Source organism: Pleurodeles waltl, chromosome 2_1 (genome assembly GCF_031143425.1).
Source record: "Pleurodeles waltl isolate 20211129_DDA chromosome 2_1, aPleWal1.hap1.20221129, whole genome shotgun sequence".
Lineage (NCBI taxonomy): Eukaryota > Metazoa > Chordata > Amphibia > Caudata > Salamandridae > Pleurodeles > Pleurodeles waltl.
Window position 1 is genome coordinate 43,368,587 of NC_090438.1, and position 22,131 is coordinate 43,390,717.

Below are 22,131 nucleotides of genomic sequence, written 5' to 3' on the forward strand. Positions count from 1 at the left end.
ACTGACGTACGCAAGTCGTCGAGGACCTCTTATTGCCTGTATGACGTCAGACGGCGTTGCGTGGGCTAGTGTGACGTCCTCGTCGACATGCAGAGACTAGGAAGAAGATTTCCGTTGAATGCTGGCGCCATGGGAGTATTCATTAGGTGAGGAATCCACAGGTAGCTAATGTATCCACCAGAAAAGTCGTTACCGAAGGTAAGTAACTCGTTCGTTCATTCAGAAAACCTTTTTATCCTTGAGATGAGGTTCACCATCACAGGCTGGTCATTGATTGTCATAATCACCAACTAAAATATACACATGAAAGTGCAGTGGTCAACTGTAAGAAGCTAATTTTGGTCCCTACCAAGTTCTTTTTTAAAAGGATCTTAAACGAAAACACCATTTGCAATTTCAAGGAAATGTGTCTTGATGCTATAGTGCCAATTAGATTGAATGCGGAAGTCTCATCCACTAGTTTTGACATGCTTCATCATCGGCGATCTCATCCCACTCTGGTAAGATGGTACTACAAGGGCAGACTCAACCTCAGTAAGAAGGAGTTCTTAATCAAAGCTAACTGGGCACGACAGGATCAAGCTAATGGGTACCTTAGGGACAACTAAAATCAAAAATAGGGATCTATATAGGCCCAACCATCTGTCTTTAAGCCAACATGTTTCTGCCCACAATGTTGCTAGTACTGGTCAGGGTGTTTTTTTAAAGGCCAAGGGGATCCCTATCTCTTCTCCTTACTCTGATTAAGTGAGTGTGATGTGCAGAGTTGTCAAACTGTGAGTTCTTCCTTGACAACCCGGGAATCTAGCGTTTCTAAAACAAAATTAATATACAGAAGCAACATTCCATTATAATTCATGAAATGGTTCGTGTGTGACACTCAAGTGGTAGTTTGCAAAGTGATAATATAATATAAACAATAGTGCGATATATTGGGTGACACTGAGCTACAAGCAGAGGGACATACTCATGTAGGGTGGATAAATGTTTGATCCTCCTACTCAAACTGCTTACCCTGACCCTTGGGAAATAGAGCTTCATGGTCTGGGACGGGGTGGTGTTCAATGTAGTCACACACTGTTGTTAATTGAAATAAAAAGCATAAAAATAAAAAGGAAACATCCGCTCAAATAATGTTATCAATTTACCTAGTGTTTGCCAACCACGGAAACCGTCAATATTTTCAACTGAGACCCATTTTCTGGTTCAGTTTTTAACCCTGAGTATGTATTTCATCATATTCACACTGGTGCTTATAGGTGAAAAAAACGGACTAAACTTTACAGATCAAGCGGATGCAAATATTAAATCAAAGTAAGGTATGAAAAAGATAAAACTGAACTCCTACTTGCACCACAAATATGACTTCTTCCCGGGAGGTCAAATATTGTTTACTCAAATGATTATACATTATGAGCAAACACTCTTTTATTGGTGGCAATGCAGAACTCCTCACTCATATCCACTCAAGCCCCCTCCATACATTAGCAGAGGTAGGGGCCTTTTAACACGCTTAATTTTCCTATCGCAGAAAGTGCGATATGTCCCTGTTAAAAAAAACAGTAAAAGACTTGCTTCATCAAGAAGTATACCAGCAGAGGACCTAAATCGTCCTCATAAACACAGGCTAGCCATATCAATGTGCGGATCCTGGAGCACGTTCATAATAAGCGTCTTTAAAAAATAAATGTGACATTTAAAAGCCTTCCTGAAGGCTATATTTGTTGGATGAGGGAAATGGAGATTGGAAACAGATCTTTGAAGCTGCAAATGTAATACTGCTCTTCAAATTAAGCCTCACCATCTGTCTCCCAAAATGTTATATAATGTATGTAATACAAAGTCTCTCAGCTCATTTCTCCATAATATGTGAAGAAAAACAAATCTTGGCGCACTGGGCTCTTCCCTCAACTCTTTTTTCAAATTACCTTTTCTGTTTTTGCTCACTTATACTTTTTGACCTCAGTAAACTAACAGTGAAACTTAATTGATTTTGCCTTTTTTCTATTTTTTATTCCACTGCTGTGATGAGATGATCTTATTAGTCAGATGCTTTTCATGAAAAAGGATGGAATGTGTAAATGAGTCACATGAGCTGTGTTTGGTCTGTTTGACTAATCCTAACAGAGTGGAAGAGGGCCCAGTGTGTATGTAGTCTTAGGGACTGAGAACAACAAGAATACCGAGAGTTTCACAGGATATTTTCCCTCACCCTGGAGACGTTTAACCGCACAAAGGACTCCTCCAAAGAAAAATCTGAAAAAAGATGTTACAATTCATGACTCTTTCGACATTGAACCATTCAGTATTATGGTATGCGTGTGATTTGCTTAGGAAGCCGCAGCTTCACCATCAACAATAAGTATGGCACTAAGGATGTTTTTGATGTTGAAGTCTGTGACACATCATTGATTTTGGCATATCCATCAATATCTAAACCTCCATTAATGGCGGTGTCTACTTTGTTTGCAGTGTCTTCATCACCAACAACCCCAAGGATGTCTTACAAAATGTATGTACTAAAAATCCAGCTTTCTCCAGACTGTTCTTTAGACTCCTTTTATTTTACAGAAATATTTCCTCAAGAGAATAAACTCCCCCTCAGCATGAAGCACCACTCTTCTCAGTGACTCACAGGTCACACTGCTCTGAAATTCTCTAACTTCTAGGATGCTCTATTTCACCGCAGCATCATACTCCAAAATTTTATAGGACTCCACGACTGTCTATCCAAGATGTTGTAATCACACATGAGGTACAGACACTAATAATGCTGTGTGGAAAGCACATTCACCAACTTTTGTACAACCTTTCCATCAAGAGTGCCACCTATTGATGATATAGGATAATTTCAAGTAATGATGAGTCAAGGAGCATGCAAGTTGAACATTTCCCTTAGCACTCCTCAGGCTCACTTATCTACCATCTTTGAAACAGTGCAGGAAATCTCTCATACACTGCTCCCTGACACTGAATTGGAAGTGCACATTTGTATCCAGACACAAAGAGGTTTGCAAATTTTAGTGTGTTAAAGAAGAATAAGGCCCCAAATAAATACCAAATGTTCTTAAGAATTGAGCCACCATCCTCTCTGCTGGTCAGAAGAAACATGCATCTGAAGTAATAACTACTGCCCATCCTGACAAGGAGAGCAAATGTTTCTTTGTGATGGGCCAACAGTATGGACCATACCAGCCATTTCAGTGTATGGATCTATACTGTTTGATGGTGCTCGTGGTGATGATGAGCTTTAGTAAAAGCCGTTGGTCTTGAAAAAATTACTTTTGCAAACACAGATTTAAGAAGTATTCTCACCAGAGTGCAGTCCTCTTTGTGGTAGCAGATAAAGCAGCAGTCTCACCATAAGCAGTACTATCTGGTATACCGTGTGGTCAGCGCCTGCCTCGACAGTCTTCAGACTCCACACAGCAGATAGCATGTAGTGTGCACGGTGCCCCTTTTGCCCTTCACATTCACAGACCATGGTAGGTTTCTTGCCTGGGGCATCCCATAGGACACTTGCTCCTGTATTTTTACAGGCGTGAATCTGCAGGTCTACCAACCCGTTTTTGAGTGTATGCAGAACCTCATGTGCACTGTGTTCTTTCTGGAGCCGCTCTCCAAACATAGAAGAAATAAGAAGGGGCACCTTTTGCTTCTCCCAAACCATCATGGCCATTACAATTGTCAGTGCCACTGTTACTTCACAATTTATGGTGGCTGCCTAATTTCATTTCCTGTGTGCCGTTTCCTGCTTCTTTTTTTCTGCTTCTTTTTTACTTCTTGACTCACCCTTTATAAGGAGCAGCAGTTCTCAGCCCAATATGCCGCAAATGCTCGGGTACCTTTTTGTCAGTGTGTTCTTCATCTCTAGTACCTGATTTTGGGCCCCAATTTTCTCTTCAGAGATTTTCCTGAATCCTGAATTTCATCATCTTTTCCTCTTCTTGGATTTCTGCTCCTATCGGAGTGACAGGTTCCTGTGCAATTCTACTTCGTGGAATTTTCTGTAAGCATGGATGTTTTGAGTGCTTGTAGGCGAATTTATTTCCAATTCATGATTCTTCAAAGAGACAGCTGTTGCTAGCCTGTGATATTCGGAAGTGTTAAGCAACACTGTGGCCTAAAAAAAAGGGTCTCCCTTACTTTTGGCAGCTTGCATGAGATAAAAAGGTGCGAACATTGTGCCCAGCAGTTGATGCTATCAAAGGAGGAAGTTCGCATCTTTTATTGGCTCCATGAAAACTTTTTGCTAATAACAAACAATGACTAATTTCTTTCCCCTCACCCATTGTCTACTTCAGTGTGAGAAGCATCACTTACTGTCCATAGCTTAGAGTGGGTGGGATTTATCAGTGGCAGATTGTTGAGGAACGTAATGTAAAATGTTTATTCTTTGATGTTCAAGACTTTGGCTTACCGTCTACTGAAGAAGATTTTGCATTGATCATCTACAATAACTGAAGATAGAGGTTCACCTATTAAGCTGGTGTGTTCATCCTAAAAAAGAAGTAATTTATTCCTCATATTTTCAAATGTGAAGGAGAGGGCTAAAACACAATATTAGACATATCCCTCATCTGAAAAAAACAAATTCAAGGAAAAAATGTTGGTTGCATCAGTGATCAACTAAAAATTTGTGGCCACCAAACCCTAAATTAAGCTCATAATAATCAGAGGAAACTGCATGTGCCACCAGTTTGCCAGGCCTCAATCAATGCGTCTATCTAAGGGTTTCCTGCCCCCTTTTGACACAGAATTTAATTCCATCTGTTATCTGAACAAAAAAGAGGGGACAAGATTGAGGACTATCTCTAAAGCCCTGTTTGGTGTCACCGGTTAGCCAGGAAGCTGGCAATGTCAGCAATACATCTTCCAAATGTATAGAATGTCCAAGTAAATGTATCTTATGCACCATATTTCACAAATAGGTTATAAATGTTGACGTTCTGAATTTCCACAAATACACTTCTTTGTAAGTGCAAACAACAGTGTAGGAAGCTGGCCTGGTGTGTGGTGAGCACCTATGGTGTTATCACCTTATACCAGTCCTAGGTATCCCCTATTAGTGAAGTGTGGACAGTGTCTAGGAAGCCAGGGCTCCCTAGAGGTAGCTGTGGATGAGCCACCAAGACTTATCTAGGAGACATGTAAAGCTTATACAATACCACTATAGTCACACATCACTTACACACATGAAAGAACCACACATTGTTACAAAAATAAAGGTACTTTATTATAGTAACACAAATACTAAAATACTGTACAGGCAATACCCCAACTGGAGGTAAGTAAACACACTATTATATACACATTAGCAATCATTAAATAGGATAGAAAGCAATAGACATTGGTAAAAGCAATAGCAAATTGTGAGGGCCGTAGGGGAGGGCCAAACCATATACTAAAAAAGTGAACTGTGAAAGGCAGTCCCCCACCCAAGGAAGTGGAATCAGTAGTGGGGACATGGAGGAACTGGGAACCCCAGGAGGTGAGTACCACAGTGACCCCCAACGACCAGGAGAACAGAGGTAAGTACCTGTTTTTTCCCAAAACCAACAGGAGGAGTTTGGAAAAGGATTATGCAGTACCCAAACAAGACTGGAAGAACGCCAAGGTGGATCCTGACAGAAGAGGACCTACAAAGGAAGTGGACCAAGTCCAGTTCGGGATGGAGTGTCTGGTTGTGGTAGGAGCCACTACCACCTCTTCTGTGGACGCAGGACCAGTTCGACGGTGGACGAAGGTGGTCAGCAGTGCAGCACAGGAGCCGCAGGAGTGATGCAAGTGATGTCCCATGTCGGTGGTTGAGAGGCAGTAGGTTAGTGGTGCTGGAAAACCACCAACAAGCCTTGGTAAATGCAAGAGTCGTCGAAGAAGGTTTGCAAGTCTGAAGAGGACCTGCAAGGTCCAGGGGACTCGACCCAAGAAGGGGAGTCCAGGTGACCCTTAGCAGCAGGAGAGTCATAAGAAGAGAAGGCAGCCCCCACAGGCAACCCACTGGCAGCAGGCACAGGAGTCGCAGTGAGGCCCAATCAGCACACCTGAAGAGGAGTCCCACGTCGCTGGAGCAGCAGTCAGGAGACTGTGCTTTGCAGGAAGGAATGGTAGGGGCGAGGCAACATGGAGCCTGAAGATCCTTTGGGGAGGAACAAACAAGCCTTGGTAGCTGCAAGAGTTATGGTGAACAGGGGTACGGTCCTGCAAGGAGAGGCAAGGGCTTACCGTCTCCCAGGTTGGGCAGCTGATAGAGAGGACCAAGGGGACCACTCTAGATCACCACCTGTGATGCAGGATCCAAGCAGTTCCGGAGGAGAGCAGATCCACGCAGCCTGTCCTCATTACAGTTGGTGCCTGTAGATGTAGGTGAGTGACTCCTTTACTCGAAGGGAGATTCCTTCTTACTTCTTGTGCAGGCTGAAGACTCATCGCCCTCAGAAGATGCACAGCTGGGGAAATGTTGCAGTTGCTGGAAGGAGCTGGAGGAGCAATGTTGGAGAGTGAAGTCATCACTGTAGTTGCAGATTGTCAGTTCCTGGAGGGTCCAGTTGCAGTCCCAGTGGCCAGAAGATGAAGTAAACAATACAGAGGAGTCCTGCTGGAATCTTGCACGTCAAATCTGACGTCATCCATGAGGTAGACCCTAAATAGCCCAGGAAGGGGGATTGGTCACCTAGCAGGGTGACCACCTATCAGGAGGGGGCTGTGACGTCACCTACCTGACCTGGCCACTCAGATGCTTCCAGGGGCCTCTGCCCACCTTGGATTCCAAATGGCAGAATCGAGTGGCCACCTGGAGGAGCTCTGGGCACCACCCCTAAGGTGGTGATGGACAGGGATATGGCGACTCCCCTTTCCTTTGTCCAGTTTTGTGCCAGAGCAGGGACCAGGGTTCCCTGTACTGGTGCAAACCGGTTTATGCAAGGAGGGCACCAAAAGTGCCCTTCAAAGCATATCGGTGGCTTGGGGAGGCTACCCCTCTCAAGCCATGTAACACCTATTTCCAAGTAAAAGAGTGTTACCTCCCTCTCCCACAGAAGATAATTTGTTCTGCCTTCCTCTGCCTGAGCTGGTCAACCAGCAGGAGGACAGAAACCTGCCTGAGGGGTGGCAGCAGCACGGGCTGCCCAGAAACCCCCAGAAGACTAGTAGGAGCAATGCTGGGGTCCTCTCAGGAGCCCCCAGAGTGCATGGAATCATACAACCAATACTGGGAATAGTAATTGGGTATGATTCCGACAAGTTTGATGCCAAACATGCCCAGGTTCGGAGTTACCATTGTGTAGCTGGACATAGTTAGTGACCTGTGTCCAGTACACGGGTAAAATGGCTTCCCCGCACTGACGAAGTCCAGTGTAATGGAGATGGAATTCCAATTCTGCTCATGCAAGGGTGCCCTCACACAAAGGTACTTGCACCCTGCTCTGGGCTAGGAGGGCCTACCATAGGGGTGACTTACAGTGACCTGGTGCAGTGACCTGTAGTGAAAGGGTGCATGCACCTTTGCACGCAGGTGGCAATGGCAGGCCTGCAGACACATTTTGGGTGGCATTATACATGCTGCATCACATGGGGAACCCCTGGTGCCCCGATGCCCTAGGTACCTAAGTCTCATAACTAGGGACTTAAATGGGGGCACCAGTATGCCAATTGTGTGGTGTGCAAAGTCCTAAACAACCAAATTTGAGGGAGAGAGAGCACAATCACTGGGGTCCTGGTTAGAAGGATCCCAGTGAAAACATTCAAAACACACTGACAGCAGGCAAAAAGTGGGGGTAGGCATGCCAAAAAAAGGGTACTTTCCTAAAAACAGAATTTCATAAAATTACGCAACCAGATTATTTGAACCAGAGAAGAAAAGGGCTAATTTTAGTCTCCATTTGGGATTCTCTCCTTTGGCAGCTTTTGGCATTCTTCAGAAATAGACCATTCATTTGCATCTTTAGAGAGATCGCTCCATGATGCTAGCAAAAGAAACGTCACAGGTATGAAAATATAATGAGCACCAGTTACATTACACAAGGTCACGTTAATTTTTTTAGATATGAGGAGATTAAATTATTTCCCCCGAATCACAGAATGTTGAGCCAATGCTGAGAATTGAACCAGGTTCTCCAGCACCAACGTCACAACCTCGGCCCACACCATGATCTATAAAACGTAGACCATGCTTACCTTAGTTGGTTTCAACAGAAAGAGAAAAGATCTATAAAAACACTGCTGTTAAAATGTAATCTTTTTATTGGATATGTAAACTGTAGCACTATTATGGAGCCGAAAGAGAAAGATTTCCCAGCTCCAGAATGAACATTGCTGAAGCACTCTTCCAAGCATCACAACTCTTAATAAATGACTACCATTAGTCTCAGTCATGGTATCACTAACTCAGTCGCATAGGAAACTGCTCCCTGGTAAAGGGTGGAGTAAAGGCACATAGGGGAAGAAAACACAGAGCCAATAATTGATCTGTCTCACTCAAGTCTCTGACCTGAGTTTCAACCGGATTCAGGGCTCAATTCATGTAATTCAAGACAGCACCATTCAATGTAGTATTTATTACCAGGCAAAAGTGCAAAGAAAGGTCACCCCGCCCCAGTGTCATCTCTCCTGTCTCCTTTTCTCAGTTCTAGGAATATTTGGGCAACTGGGAGTGGGAATAATGCCTCGTTTCTTCAAAAGGCGTTGTCAATCTAGTAGTATTATGAGTCACTTTAAGTAATAATAACAGGGAGTGCAGAATTATTAGGCAAGTTGTATTTTTGAGGATTAATTTTATTATTGAACAACAACCATGTTCTCAATGAACCCAAAAAACTCATTAATATCAAAGCTGAATATTTTTGGAAGTAGTTTTTAGTTTGTTTTTAGTTTTAGCTATGTTAGGGGGATATCTGTGTGTGCAGGTGACTATTACTGTGCATAATTATTAGGCAACTTAACAAAAAAAAATATATACCCATTTCAATTATTTATTATTACCAGTGAAACCAATATAACATCTCAACATTCACAAATATACATTTCTGACATTCAAAAACAAAACAAAAACAAATCAGTGACCAATATAGCCACCTTTCTTTGCAAGGACACTCAAAAGCCTGCCATCCATGGATTCTGTCAGTGTTTTGATCTGTTCACCATCAACATTGCGTGCAGCAGCAACCACAGCCTCCCAGACACTGTTCAGAGAGGTGTACTGTTTTCCCTCCTTGTAAATCTCACATTTGATGATGGACCACAGGTTCTCAATGGGGTTCAGATCAGGTGAACAAGGAGGCCATGTCATTAGATTTCCTTCTTTTATACCCTTTCTTGCCAGCCACGCTGTGGAGTACTTGGACGCGTGTGATGGAGCATTGTCCTGCATGAAAACCATGTTTTTCTTGAAGGATGCAGACTTCTTCCTGTACCACTGCTTGAAGAAGGTGTCTTCCAGGAACTGGCAGTAGGACTGGGAGTTGAGCTTGACTCCATCCTCAACCCGAAAAGGCCCCACAAGCTCATCTTTGATGATACCAGCCCAAACCAGTACTCCACCTCCACCTTGCTGGCGTCTGAGTCGGACTGGAGCTCTATGCCCTTTACCAATCCAGCCACGGGCCCATCCATCTGGCCCATCAAGACTCACTCTCATTTCATCAGTCCATAAAACCTTAGAAAAATCAGTCTTGAGATATTTCTTGGCCCAGTCTTGACGTTTCAGCTTGTGTGTCTTGTTCAGTGGTGGTCGTCTTTCAGCCTTTCTTACCTTGGCCATGTCTCTGAGTATTGCACACCTTGTGCTTTTGGGCACTCCAGTGATGTTGCAGCTCTGAAATATGGCCAAACTGGTGGCAAGTGGCATCGTGGCAGCTGCACGCTTGACTTTTCTCAGTTCATGGGCAGTTATTTTGCACCTTGGTTTTTCCACACGCTTCTTGCGACCCTGTTGACTATTTTGAATGAAACGCTTGATTGTTCGATGATCACGCTTCAGAAGCTTTGCAATTTTAAGAGTGCTGCATCCCTCTGCAAGATATCTCACTATTTTTTACTTTTCTGAGCCTGTCAAGTCCTTCTTTTGACCCATTTTTCCAAAGGAAAGGAAGTTGCCTAATAATTATGCACACCTGATATAGGGTGTTGATGTCATTAGACCACACCCCTTCTCATTACAGAGATGCACATCACCTAATATGCTTAATTGGTAGTAGGCTTTCGAGCCTATACAGCTTGGAGTAAGACAACATGCATAAAGAGGATGATGTGGTCAAAATACTCATTTGCCTAATAATTCTGCACTCCCTGTATATGTTTGTGTTTGCTGGTTCTTATGCCTGACTGTACTTTGCATCACTTGTGTTTTGCAGGGCTTGGAACGGTTATATGACAAACTAACCAAAAGAAACACTAGAGAATGTGATATGAACGTGCACAAGACGGACGTGGAGAAAGAACTCTTCAAAGTGCTAAGTTATCAGGCAGAGGCGGTGAGTATCACAGACTAGGAATGTATCCTCAAAGGAGATATTAAGATAGCTAAACCATATATATTTATAGATGTATTTATTGAACTGTTCCTATAGCCCTACTATAATGGACAGCATTAGCGGCGGACAATATGCTGCTCAAGGTGTGTCAGAAATCAGGCAGTCGGCATTAAAATGATCATTTGAGATAACTAGACCTGTAGAAGAATTAACTCAATTTCACATCTTGAATAAGTAAATCAAAGTCTTAAAATCCTCGGTTGTTTGGGGAGTGAGTCCTAAATGTTGGATGCCGCAACTTTGAAGGGCCCTTTCAAGGCTTTGGGGGTAGCTCATTTATCAGAGTGCATGTCCCCCCTCTACATCACATAAAACAATATGGGCCTCATTATGACCCTGGCGGGCGGCGGAGGCCGCCCGCCAGGATCCCGCCCTCCAAATTACCGCGCCGCGGTCAAAAGACCGCGGCGGGTATTACGAGTTTTCCCCTGGGCTGGCGGGCGGTTCCAGTAAAACCGCCCGCCAGCCCAGGGGAAAACGACCTTCCCACGAGGATGCCGGCTCGTAATCGAGCCGGCGGAGTGGGAAGGTGCGACGGGTGCAGTGGCACCCGTCGCGTATTTCAGTGTCTGCAAGGCAGACACTGAAATACTTTTCGGGGCCCTCTTACGGGGGCCCCTGCCATTGGCATGGGCACGGCAGGGGCCCCCAGGGGCCCCGCGACCCCCCCTACCGCCATCCTGTTCATGGCGGCTTTCCCACCATGAACTGGATGGCGGTAGGGGGGGTCAGAATCCTCATGGCTGCGGAGCGCGCTCCGCAGCCATGGAGGATTCCAAAGAGCAGCGGAAAGTCAGCGGGAGACCGCTGACTTTCCGCTTCTGACCGCGGCTGAACCGCCGCGGTCAGAATGCTCATTGGAGCACCGCCAGCCTGTTGGCGGTGCTCCCGTGGTCGGTGGCCCTGGCGGCCACCGGCCGCCAGGGTCAGAATGACCCTCTATGTCTCTCTTCTGAGTGTAGGTGCTATTTACTGCACCTGATAAAATCTGATACCGTAAGTACTGTATAGTTTTAACCTTCTGAAATGTAACTAAGGGTGAGGTATTTAATGCACCCGGTAATTACTGGGTTTGGTGTTTACCACCCAACTCGTAATTCCATCTACTGTGGAAACAGGGGAAGAAAAATAAAAATACCAATCAAACACGGAATCAGAGCATAAAGGTCCCAGTCCTAATCTCAATATTTGTCAACAGGTCTAATCAACATAATAGGGGTCTAAAAAAAGTAGGAATGAGTCTGTGCGCACATCTGCACCTAAGTCCACTCCGCTTCAATCCTCCAGTTACTTTCACAGTCCCTGCCCAGTCTGGTAAATAGACGTGTCGAAGAGGAGCAAATTAAAAGCTATGTAACACTGAAAACAAGCATTTGCAATGTAAAAGTGCAATTATCCATGTAACAGCAAAAGTGCAAATATCCATGTAACAGGGTCGATGTAATGCAAAGTACTCGACTACTGCCGAGCAAGACCACGCTGCCTACGAAATAAAAAGAAAAAGTAGTCCAGAAACCATATGGAAAACACAGAGCATTGTATGTTTTCAGTAGTTGGCAGGTGCGCTCGAGGAGGGTTAAACACAGGAAAAAGCATGACGTATGCATGCCTTTCACTAATGAAATCAATCAAATTTTAAAAGGCAAGCCCACGAACTAAAGGAACTGTTGGGCGTGACATGGGCCTGGTTAAAAGCGCACAGACAGATTACACCAGGGAGAGAGTGCTTTGCACTCGACCCTAAAAAGGGAGCTTGCTACGATGAGTACTGAAAAACCACAAGTAGCCTCTCCTAAGTTTTAGATTCACAATTGTTCCTTCTGAAGCATGGCCTCATTGGCTGTGCCTTCAGCCAATTATGCTCCATGAATGGGATTGTTTTAAACATGTTGAGAGTTTATGATGGTGAAGGGGATATCTACCTGATTGTAAGTGACTTTTTAGATCATATCTATGTGGATTGTCATGTTAAATAGCAAACGTAATAACATTCAACGTTCATTCATGCTGCAGCAGAAGGAATCAATGATGCCTTCTCAGAGATGCCCCTGAGAAGAGATGTTGCTGTGACTTCATGCCTCTCACTGCTAGGGCCTTTTCCTTTCCACTCCACTTAGAGTATACAGTCAACCATCCGTGGTACAAGCAGAGACAGGAATAGATCACCCTTCACTCAGCATACATGTGACAGCACTATGCACAGCACAAGTTGATGAGCTCGTGGTATTGGTTGCTTGAGCACTGTACCACGTCCTGGGTGCTTTTCATTTATAAACAGTTTTCAAAAAGCATTGGCAAAGTCGGACAGTGACCGCTAGTTTTTTGGCATTGTCAATCCTTGTCTTTTTTACATTTTGTGTGTTTCTTGGCAAAACTCTATTGTTGATGAAGCTGCTTGGCTCTCATCAGTCTGAAAAAAATGTCTAAAAGCGAAAATATTTTTTGGGCTACAGTAGATCCAGACACTTATAAGAACTACTTTGTATGTTTATGTGAAAGGAAAGAATGCTGTCACTGACAGTAAAGTTAGGAGGTGGCTGCAGTGTGATGTCCTACTACCCCTATGCTTTATACTGTAGTGGGCATAAGAAAAATATAAATAGCACAATAACACATGAATGGTTGAAGAAGGCTTAATGAAAGCCTATAAGTATGTATATTTTATAATTTTACAAAACTTAGAAAGTGTTGGTTAATGCAAGACATACAAAGAGGGTTTGATTTTAAAAATGTCAGTAACTCAACGTAAGTGCTCATCATATTTAAAAGAAATAAAAAAGAGCTTCTTCAGCATTTACTGAAAATTTATGAACAGACTGGATGGAAATAGTACAAGCAAAACAATTTAACATTGAGATTTGCAACTAGCTGTCCATTTTCAAGATGTTATTTATAAGAACACATTTTACTAGATTCTCCTCTATATGCCAATCCACGTTAAGAAAATGAACAGAAAATTATACTCAAAAGGGAACTACTCAGCCTTTGACAGTGTCACTGAATTTAAATACTTCAACAGGTCATTTGGAGAACTGTACGCAGTAATCCTTATAGCATTGTATCTGATAGACTTCTAGTTGCAGATCCCTTACCTTAGGAATTTCCCCCAGGGGTCAGTCTGGATCTGGAGATTTTTCTCGAGCAGTACCGCTGCGTGCTGTCAGGTGGCGTCAGTCAGCTCCATGTCCATGAAAGGCGTTGTGCATGCCGAATATGATGTCGCCGGGCCTATATAGGCGCCACCCCGGCACGCTGTCACCAGTTCTTTTATTTCTGCACCAGCCTAGCACAGATCCAAAGAAGAGCTACTCCTCAGTTGTTTTTTGAGTGCACCTTTTTTGACTTTTGTCGGAGCTTTTTTTTAGTCTTGACACTCTTGATATGTCGAGGATGTCTTCGCGTAAGACTGGATTCAAGTCCTTCGGATCCTGTCATCAGACGATATCCGTGACGAACTCGCACCTCGTGTGCTTGTGGTGTTTGGAGTGCGACCATGACCTGAAGTTGTGTTCCGAGGGCTTGGCCATGAAATGCAAGGCATTGATGGAGCAGTCCCTAAAGCTTCTGGCAGTCCGGTGCTCTGTTCAGCGTCACTTCGATCTTGGTCGAGAGGAAGGTCCCAAGAAGGGTTGATGAGCCTCCACTCATCATCGTCCCACTCCAAGTCTTCGGGATGATCGGGTAAGAGGCTCATGAACAAGCTGAGGGAGAGCAAACATTCTTGGACTTCACCCAGTCCGTCGACTGACAAGGTGAGGGACAAGGAGCATGAGCATTCTAGGCCTCTGTCCTTGTAAACTACATCTGGGTCAGCTCCGAGCTTCGACGAGTTTCCAGGAGCCAGAGCTAACCCCTGCCCAAACGAGAACATTTTAGAGGCCATGCACCACATATTTGGGCAGTATGACTCTGCGGGAGCACCTTCGGGTGCCGTTGAGTAGGCAGGAGCCCCCTTGGGCTCTGTGTCACACGGCTTCAGCCTCGACTGCAGGGAGTACCCATGGGTCCATTCCTGGATCCAAACTGGTGTCGGTCATACCACATCGACCTTCCCCAACTCCGGTTCAGACATTGACACTCCTGATGCCCCCGTTGTGGAGCCACCAACCCCCAGGTGGTGTTGACCCCATCCTTATCACAACTCCAACACAGAGCCGGATCAGCACCCATGCCCCCGGGTGGCGTGGACCACATCCTTATAGCTGACTGACATGGAGCCAGATCGGCAACACGCGGCGCAGACTCCGTCTTCAGCAGGGGCCTTGCCCCTTAGTTCGGATCCTGACCTTTACTCTTATGGGTTGGGGTACTGTGAAGGATGGGAGGGGTCGCTGGACCCTTTAGAATCCCAACTCCAAGAATCTGAGGACTAGCGGATGGACTTGGGTGGGCCCAGTGGCCTAGACACTTTGCTTCACTCTGGCATGCTTTCTCCCCGTACTGTGGCTACAGAGAAGGGAGCATCTTATTCAATGATTGTGCAAAGGGTGGCTGAGATCCTTGACCTCAAGTTTCCTTTGGTGATGTCCTGCTGTGTACCTGGCCCAAACCTAGCACAGGAGCTCCTGTGAACAGGATAATCACCCTCAGCCACAGGCTGCTCCTCAGAACCCAGCGTTCCTGACGCAATACCCCACCACTGAGAGCTTGGTTATCCAAGCCTCTACGTCCCAGGGCCCATTCCCTGCCACGCCACCAGATAGGGAATCCAAGAGACTGGACCAGTTTGGGGAAAATAAATTCTATTCCTTCAGTCTGGCATTGCTGTCCGTGAACCCCACATGCCTTTTGGGCTGTTACACCCATACTTTATGGGCATGGTTGCACAAGTGCTGCCACACGTCCCAGAGGAGGCCCGGGCCATTCTCTCCCAAGTTGTTGCTGACTGGAGAGGTGCATCAAAGTTCAGAATCAGATGTGGGCTGGACAAGGCTGACTCACTGGGCAGATCGGCTGCATTGACGGAGACCTTGAGGCACTATGCCTGGTTGAGGATGTCTGGCTTTTCTTGGGATGTCCAATCCACCCTTTTGGACATGCCCTTTGATGGCACCCGTCTCTTTGGAGACAAAACAGAGTCGGTGCTTGTGCGCTGCAAGGATTCTCATGCTACGTCCAGGTCCTTGTGCATTGCAGCTGCCTCTCGCCTCCTTCAGTCTCTGGTTTTTGCCCCTTTCGGGCCATGGAGGGGGCTTTCCATTATGTCCGTTCCCCTCCAGCTACTGTGCCGTGCATGCTGCATGACCAGGGACATGAGATCCACCGTCCTTGTGGATCAGGGAGCCAGCGATCTGGCAAGTCCATTCCCCTCCCCCGCAGCATCCTCCAAGCCTTCCTAGTCTGATGCTTCACCACAAGGGACCAGTCGGAGGCAGGATTTACAATCACCTGTCCCACTGGCAGTCCATCACGTCAGACAGGTGAGTTTTGCAAATAGTTCAAAGGGGCTACTCCCTCCCCTTCGTGACTCCTCCTCCATCCATGCTACCATCCTACGATCGGATGATGGAGCCGTCCTGCCTGCCCACAGATGTTGCCTGAGGTTCACGGTGGACCACAAGCGCTTTCAGTTTACCATGCTCCCCTTCGGCCTTCCCAGCGCCTCTCAGGTATTCACCAGGGTGATGGTGGTGGTAGCTCATCTGTGCAGGTCATGGGTTTCAGGCTTCCCCTACCTCGACGACTGGCTGTTGAAGGCGGGCTCGCCCCAGGCTGTTGTCTCCGACCTCCTTACTACAGCGGAACTCCTGCATTCGCTGGGGGTTCACCATCAACGTGCCGAAGTCACACTTGACTCCCTCTCAGATGTTCCCTTTCATCTGAGCTGTTCTGGATACAGTGCATAATCGGGCTTATCCTCCCGAATGGTGACTCCAGTATTTTCAGGCTATGATAACGATGTTTCAGCGTCTATCTTGGATTTCGGTGAGAATGACTATAGGAAAGTCACTCTTTTTGGCATGGTTACCCTTACTTTTTGTCTTTTGTCAGTGGTGTGCTTAGAATGTTTTCGCTGGGATCTTGCCAACCAGGACCCCAGTGATTGTGCTCGCTCCTCTAAATTTGGTTTGCTTAGTACCCTTTACACCTTACAATTGGCATACTGGTGGACCCCTGTAAGTCGCTAGTATATGGTACGTAGGCACCTAGGGCATTGGTACACCGGGCCCCCATTGGGCTGCAGCATGCATTATTCCACCCATGGGAGCCCATGCAAACTGTGCCTTCAGGCCTGCCATTTGCAGCCTGTGTGAAAAGGTGCATTCACCCTTTCACTGCTGGTCACTACACCAGGTCACTGTAAGTCACCCCTATGGTAGACCCATCCAGCCCAAAGGACAGGGTGCAGGTGTCACGGTTTCGGGCGGGTCTGATCAGGACTCTGGTTGGGACACCCCTTGAGGTCACCGAATATCCTAAAGAGGTAGTGTACTGGGGCAGAAGAGCAGCTAAAGGCATACACGGAAAGGACAGCTATGGACAGACACAGGAAACAGGAAAGTAAAGCAGAGCAACCCTTGTGTGAACAAATAGGAAACGGATTACTAGTGGACAAATACTGGGGTTGGACACAGAGTAAGGCGCAGAACCTCCCACAGTGACAGGGAATCTCAATGCCTCTGTGCAGTTTGCTCTTACAGATAGTCACCCTGCCAGCCCCATAGAAAGGAGGCAGCAGAAGTGATTCTGTCTCTGGACCCTAGAGCACAAACAAGGATAGTACTTACATACACAGGACACACTCTTGTGGGTCCAGCTGGAAACACAGTGGCGGTTCCTGAGAAAACAGCAATAGCACACTGTCACTGTTAGGCACGAAAGACAACGTATAACACTAGACAAGGATGGGGGCTGGAATTGCCTCCTGGAAACCAGGAGCCAACCCCAGTACAAAGGGGGACACTTATACACTGGTGAAGACTAATTGAACACTTACCAGACACAAAGAACCAAGAAGAAACAGAAACAGAAGGGAACAAACAAAGAGGCAGAGGCAAGAACTGGGAACAGGCTCAGGCTGAAGTAAAGGCAGGACTAGGACTTGAAAACAGGGTGCAAACCTCTGGCTGGAACAAACAGAGATAGGACTGGGAAACTGAGAGCAGGCTCTGGCTGGAACAGGCAAGGACAGGACTGGAATACAGGGAGTAGGAATGAGTAGTTGTAGGAGGCTGGACTGGCTTGTAGTGAGTACCAAGGGGTACTTACACCTTGCACCAGGCCCAGGTATCCCTTATTAGTGTATAGGGTGTCTAGCAGCTTAGGCTGATAGATAATGGTAGCTTAGCAGAGCAGCTTAGGCTGAACTAGGAGACGAGTGAAGCTCCTACAGTACCACTAGTGTCATATGCACAATATCATAAGAAAACACAATACACAGATATACTAAAAATAAAGGTACTTTATTTTTATGACAATATGCCAAAAGTATCTCAGTGAGTACCCTCAGTATGAGGATAGCAAATATACCCAAGATATATGTACACAATACCAAAAATATGCAGTATAGTATTAGAAAACAGTGCAAACAATGTATAGTTACAATAGAATGCAATGGGGACACATAGGGATAGGGGCAACACAAACCATATACTCCAAAAGTGGAATGCGAACCACAAATGGACCCCAAACCTATGTGACCTTGTAGAGGGTCGCTGGGACTGTAAGGAAACAGTTAGGGTTAGAAAAATAGCCCACCCCAAGACCCTGAAAAGTGAGTGCAAAGTGCACTAAAGTTCCCCAAAGAGCACAGAAGTCGTGATAGGGGAATTCTGCAGGAAAGACACAAATCAGCAATGCATCAACGATGGATTTCCAAACGAGGGTACCTGTGGAACAAGGGGACCAAGTCCAAAAGTCACAAGCAAGTCGGAGATGGGCAGATGCCCAGGAAATGCCAGCTGTGGGTGCAAAGAAGCTGCTACTGGACAGTAGAAGCTGAAGATTCTGCGGGAACGACAAGGGCTAGAGACTTCCCCTTTGGAGGATGGATGCCCCACGCCGTGGAGAGTCGTGCATAAGTGTTTTCCTGATGAAAGACCGCAAACAAGCCTTGCTAGCTGCAAGTCATGCGGTTAGGGTTTTTGGATGCTGCTGTGGCCCAGGAGGGACCAGGATGTCGCCAATTGCGTCAGGGGACAAAGGGGGCACCCAGCAGGACGAGGAGCCCTCTCAGAAGCAGGCAGCACCCACAGAAGTGCCGGAACAGGCACTACAAAGAGGAGTGAAACGGTGCTCACCCGAAGTTACACAAAGGAGTCCCACGTCGCCGGAGGACAACTCAGGAGGTCGTGCAATGCAGGTTAGAGTGCCGTGGACCCAGGCTTGGCTGTGCACAAAGGATTGCCACCGGAAGTGCACAGAGGCCGGAGTAGCTGCAAAAGTCGCGGTTCCCAGCAATGCAGTCTGGCGTGGGGAGGCAAGGACTTACCTCCACCAAACTTGGACTGAAGAGTCACTGGACTGTGGGAGTCACTTGGACAGAGTTGCTGGATTCAAGGGACCTCGCTCGTCGTGCTGAGAGGAGACCCAGGGTACCGGTGATGCAGTTCTTTGGTGCCTGCGGTTGCAGGGGGACGATTCCGTCGGCCCACGGGAGATTTCTTTGGAGCTTCTAGTGCAGAGAGGAGGCAGACTACCCCCACAGCATGCACCACCAGGAAAACAGTCGAGAAGGCGGCAGGATCAGCGTTACAGAGTTGCAGTAGTCGTCTTCGCTACTTTGTTGCAGTTTTGCAGGCTTCCAGCGCGGTCAGCAGTCGATTCCTTGGCAGAAGGTGAAGAGAGAGATGCAGAGGAACTCTGATGAGCTCTTGCATTCGTTATCTAAGGAATTCCCCAAAGCAGAGACCCTAAATAGCCAGAAAAGAGGGTTTGGCTACTTAGGAGAAAAGATAGGCTAGCAACACCTGAAGGAGCCTATCAGAAGGAGTCTCTGACGTCACCTGCTGGCCCTGGCCACTCAGAGCAGTCCAGTGTGCCAGCAGCACCTCTGTTTCCAAGATGGCAGAGGTCTGGAGCACACTGGAGGAGCTCTGGGCACCTCCCAGGGGAGGTGCAGGTCAGGGGAGTGGTCACTCCCCTTTCCTTTGTCCAGTTTCGCGCCAGAGCAGGGCTGAGGGGTCCCTGAACCGGTGTAGACTGGCTTATGCAGAAATGGGCATCATGTGTGCCCATGAAAACATTTCCAGAGGCTGGGGGAGGCTACTCCTCCCCTGCCTTCACACCATTTTCCAAAGGGAGAAGGTGTAACACCCTCTCTCTGAGGAAGTTCTTTGTTCTGCCTTCCTGGGCCAAGCCTGGCTGGACCCCAGGAGGGCAGAAACCTGTTTGAGGGGTTGGCAGCAGCTGCAGTGAAACCCCTGAAAAGGCAGTTCGGCAGTACCCGGGTCTGTGCTACAGACCCGTGGGATCATGGGATTGTACCAACAATGCCAGGATGGCATAGAGGGGGCAATTCCATGATCATAGACATGTTACATGGCCATATTCGGAGTTACCATTGTGAAGCTACACATAGGTAGTGACCTATATGTAGTGCACGCGCGTAATGGTGTCCCCGCACTCACAAAGTCCGGGGAATTGGCCCTGAACAATGTGGGGGCACCTTGGCTAGTGCCAGGGTGCCCACACACTAAGTAACTTAGCACCCAACCTTTACCAGGTAAAGGTTAGACATACAGGTGACTTATAAGTTACTTAAGTGCAGTGTAAAATGGCTGTGAAATAACGTGGACGTTATTTCACTCAGGCTGCAGTGGCAGGCCTGTGTAAGAATTGTCAGAGCTTCCTATGGGTGGCAAAAGAAATGCTGCAGCCCATAGGGATCTCCTGGAACCCCAATACCATGGGTACCTCAGTACCATATACTAGGGAATTATAAGGGTGTTCCTGTATGCCAATGTAAATTGGTAAAATTGGTCACTAGCCTGTTAGTGACAATTTGAAAGAAATGAGAGAGCATAACCACCGAGGTTCTGATTAGCAGAGCCTCAGTGAGACAGTTAGTCATAACACAGGTAACACATACAGGGCACACTTATGAGCACTGGGGCCCTGGCTGGCAGGGTCCCAGTGACACATACAACTAAAACAACATACATACAGTGAAATATGGGGGTAACATGCCAGGCAAGATGGTACTTTCCTACAGTAGTAAACAGGACTGGGAAACAGAGAGCAGGTTTAGGCTGAAACAAGGCAGGAGCAGGACAGAGAAACAGGGAGCAGCCCCTTGAAGAAACAAACAGGTACAAGGCTAAGAAGTAGGGAGCAGACTCTGACTGGAACAATCAGGAACAGGGCAGAGAAACAGGAAACAGGATCAAGCTGGAACAGAACAGGAACAAAACTGGAACACCATCCGACAAAGGGTCTGTAACACAAAGGAATCGAACTCCAATGCACGACGAGGATCTTGAGGAAATGGCTGCTTATAAGCAGTTCCAAGCTGGGCTGCACAGGAGAGGTCTCAGGTGTGTGTAGTTTCAGACACTCGCAAGTCCTGGAGCAGAGTATCCGGTGAAAAGGAGCAACTGGACTTCTCCCATGGAAAACAATGGGAAACTGAATCCAGGCTTTCCTTACTACCAGGCTGTGCATTATGGGATTTGCAGTCCCAGGAAGCAAATGTAGTACTACACAAGTGTACCATGGAGAAAAGAGAAACAAACAGGAGTCAGCAAGGGACTCTAGATAGGTGTTCAAGGTGATTCCCAGGCTTCCGACAATCCCCTTACAGCGCCCCCTGGAAATGGGACGACAGAGTCATAACAGTATACCCCCTCCCACCAGTCTGCTCAAGAAGAGAAGGCGATCCTTTGGCTGAAAAAAGTTGAAGAGGAAAAGCCACAGCAAGAAAATCGAACACCAACCTTGGTGGATAAGTTTACAGTCCTGCCATAGGTGAATCTTCCAATGAGCAAAGCATGTATTAATACCCATATGGGCTCCGATGTCTTTCCTCTTTATTGTTCGAGTGATATGGGAGGAGTGCATGGAGTTGGTTTCTGGTGAAGTGGATTCAGGAGCAAGGAGATCTGGAATTGCATTATGGGCGGTACTCTTTAGGACATCAGTTTCCTGTTCAGTACTTTCTTCTTTGGAGGAGATAATTGGCGTATTAGTAACTGTCAGGTCTGTAACACCTTCCGACAAGCAGGATATGTCAGTTTCTGCAGCAGTATTTGCAATGGTTGTGGTCTGAGGCTTGCAAAGCATAGAGACTTGGGAGACATGGGTAACTGGTGTTCTCAAGGTAAACATGAAAAAGTCAGAATTTTCTTTCATCTTGGATGACTTCGAAGTATCAAATTCAGGAGCAACAAGAGTTTTCATGTCTTTAGAAACTGGATTAACATCTGAAAATGTAGAAGTTCCACAAACTAATTCTTTAGGGTGATCTTCAGACAAGACTGGGGTTTCTTCATTGCAAGTACTCTGTGGTGTGTTTGTGGTATCAGAAATGGTTTCATTGCAAGGCGTTTCTACTACAGGTAGTTGATCTTCAACTCTGTTAACATTGAAAGGTTGTTCTTTGGAAAGAAATAGAACTGGAGTCTCTTCAGAAATCACCTTTACACTGTTACCTACATTTTCAGCT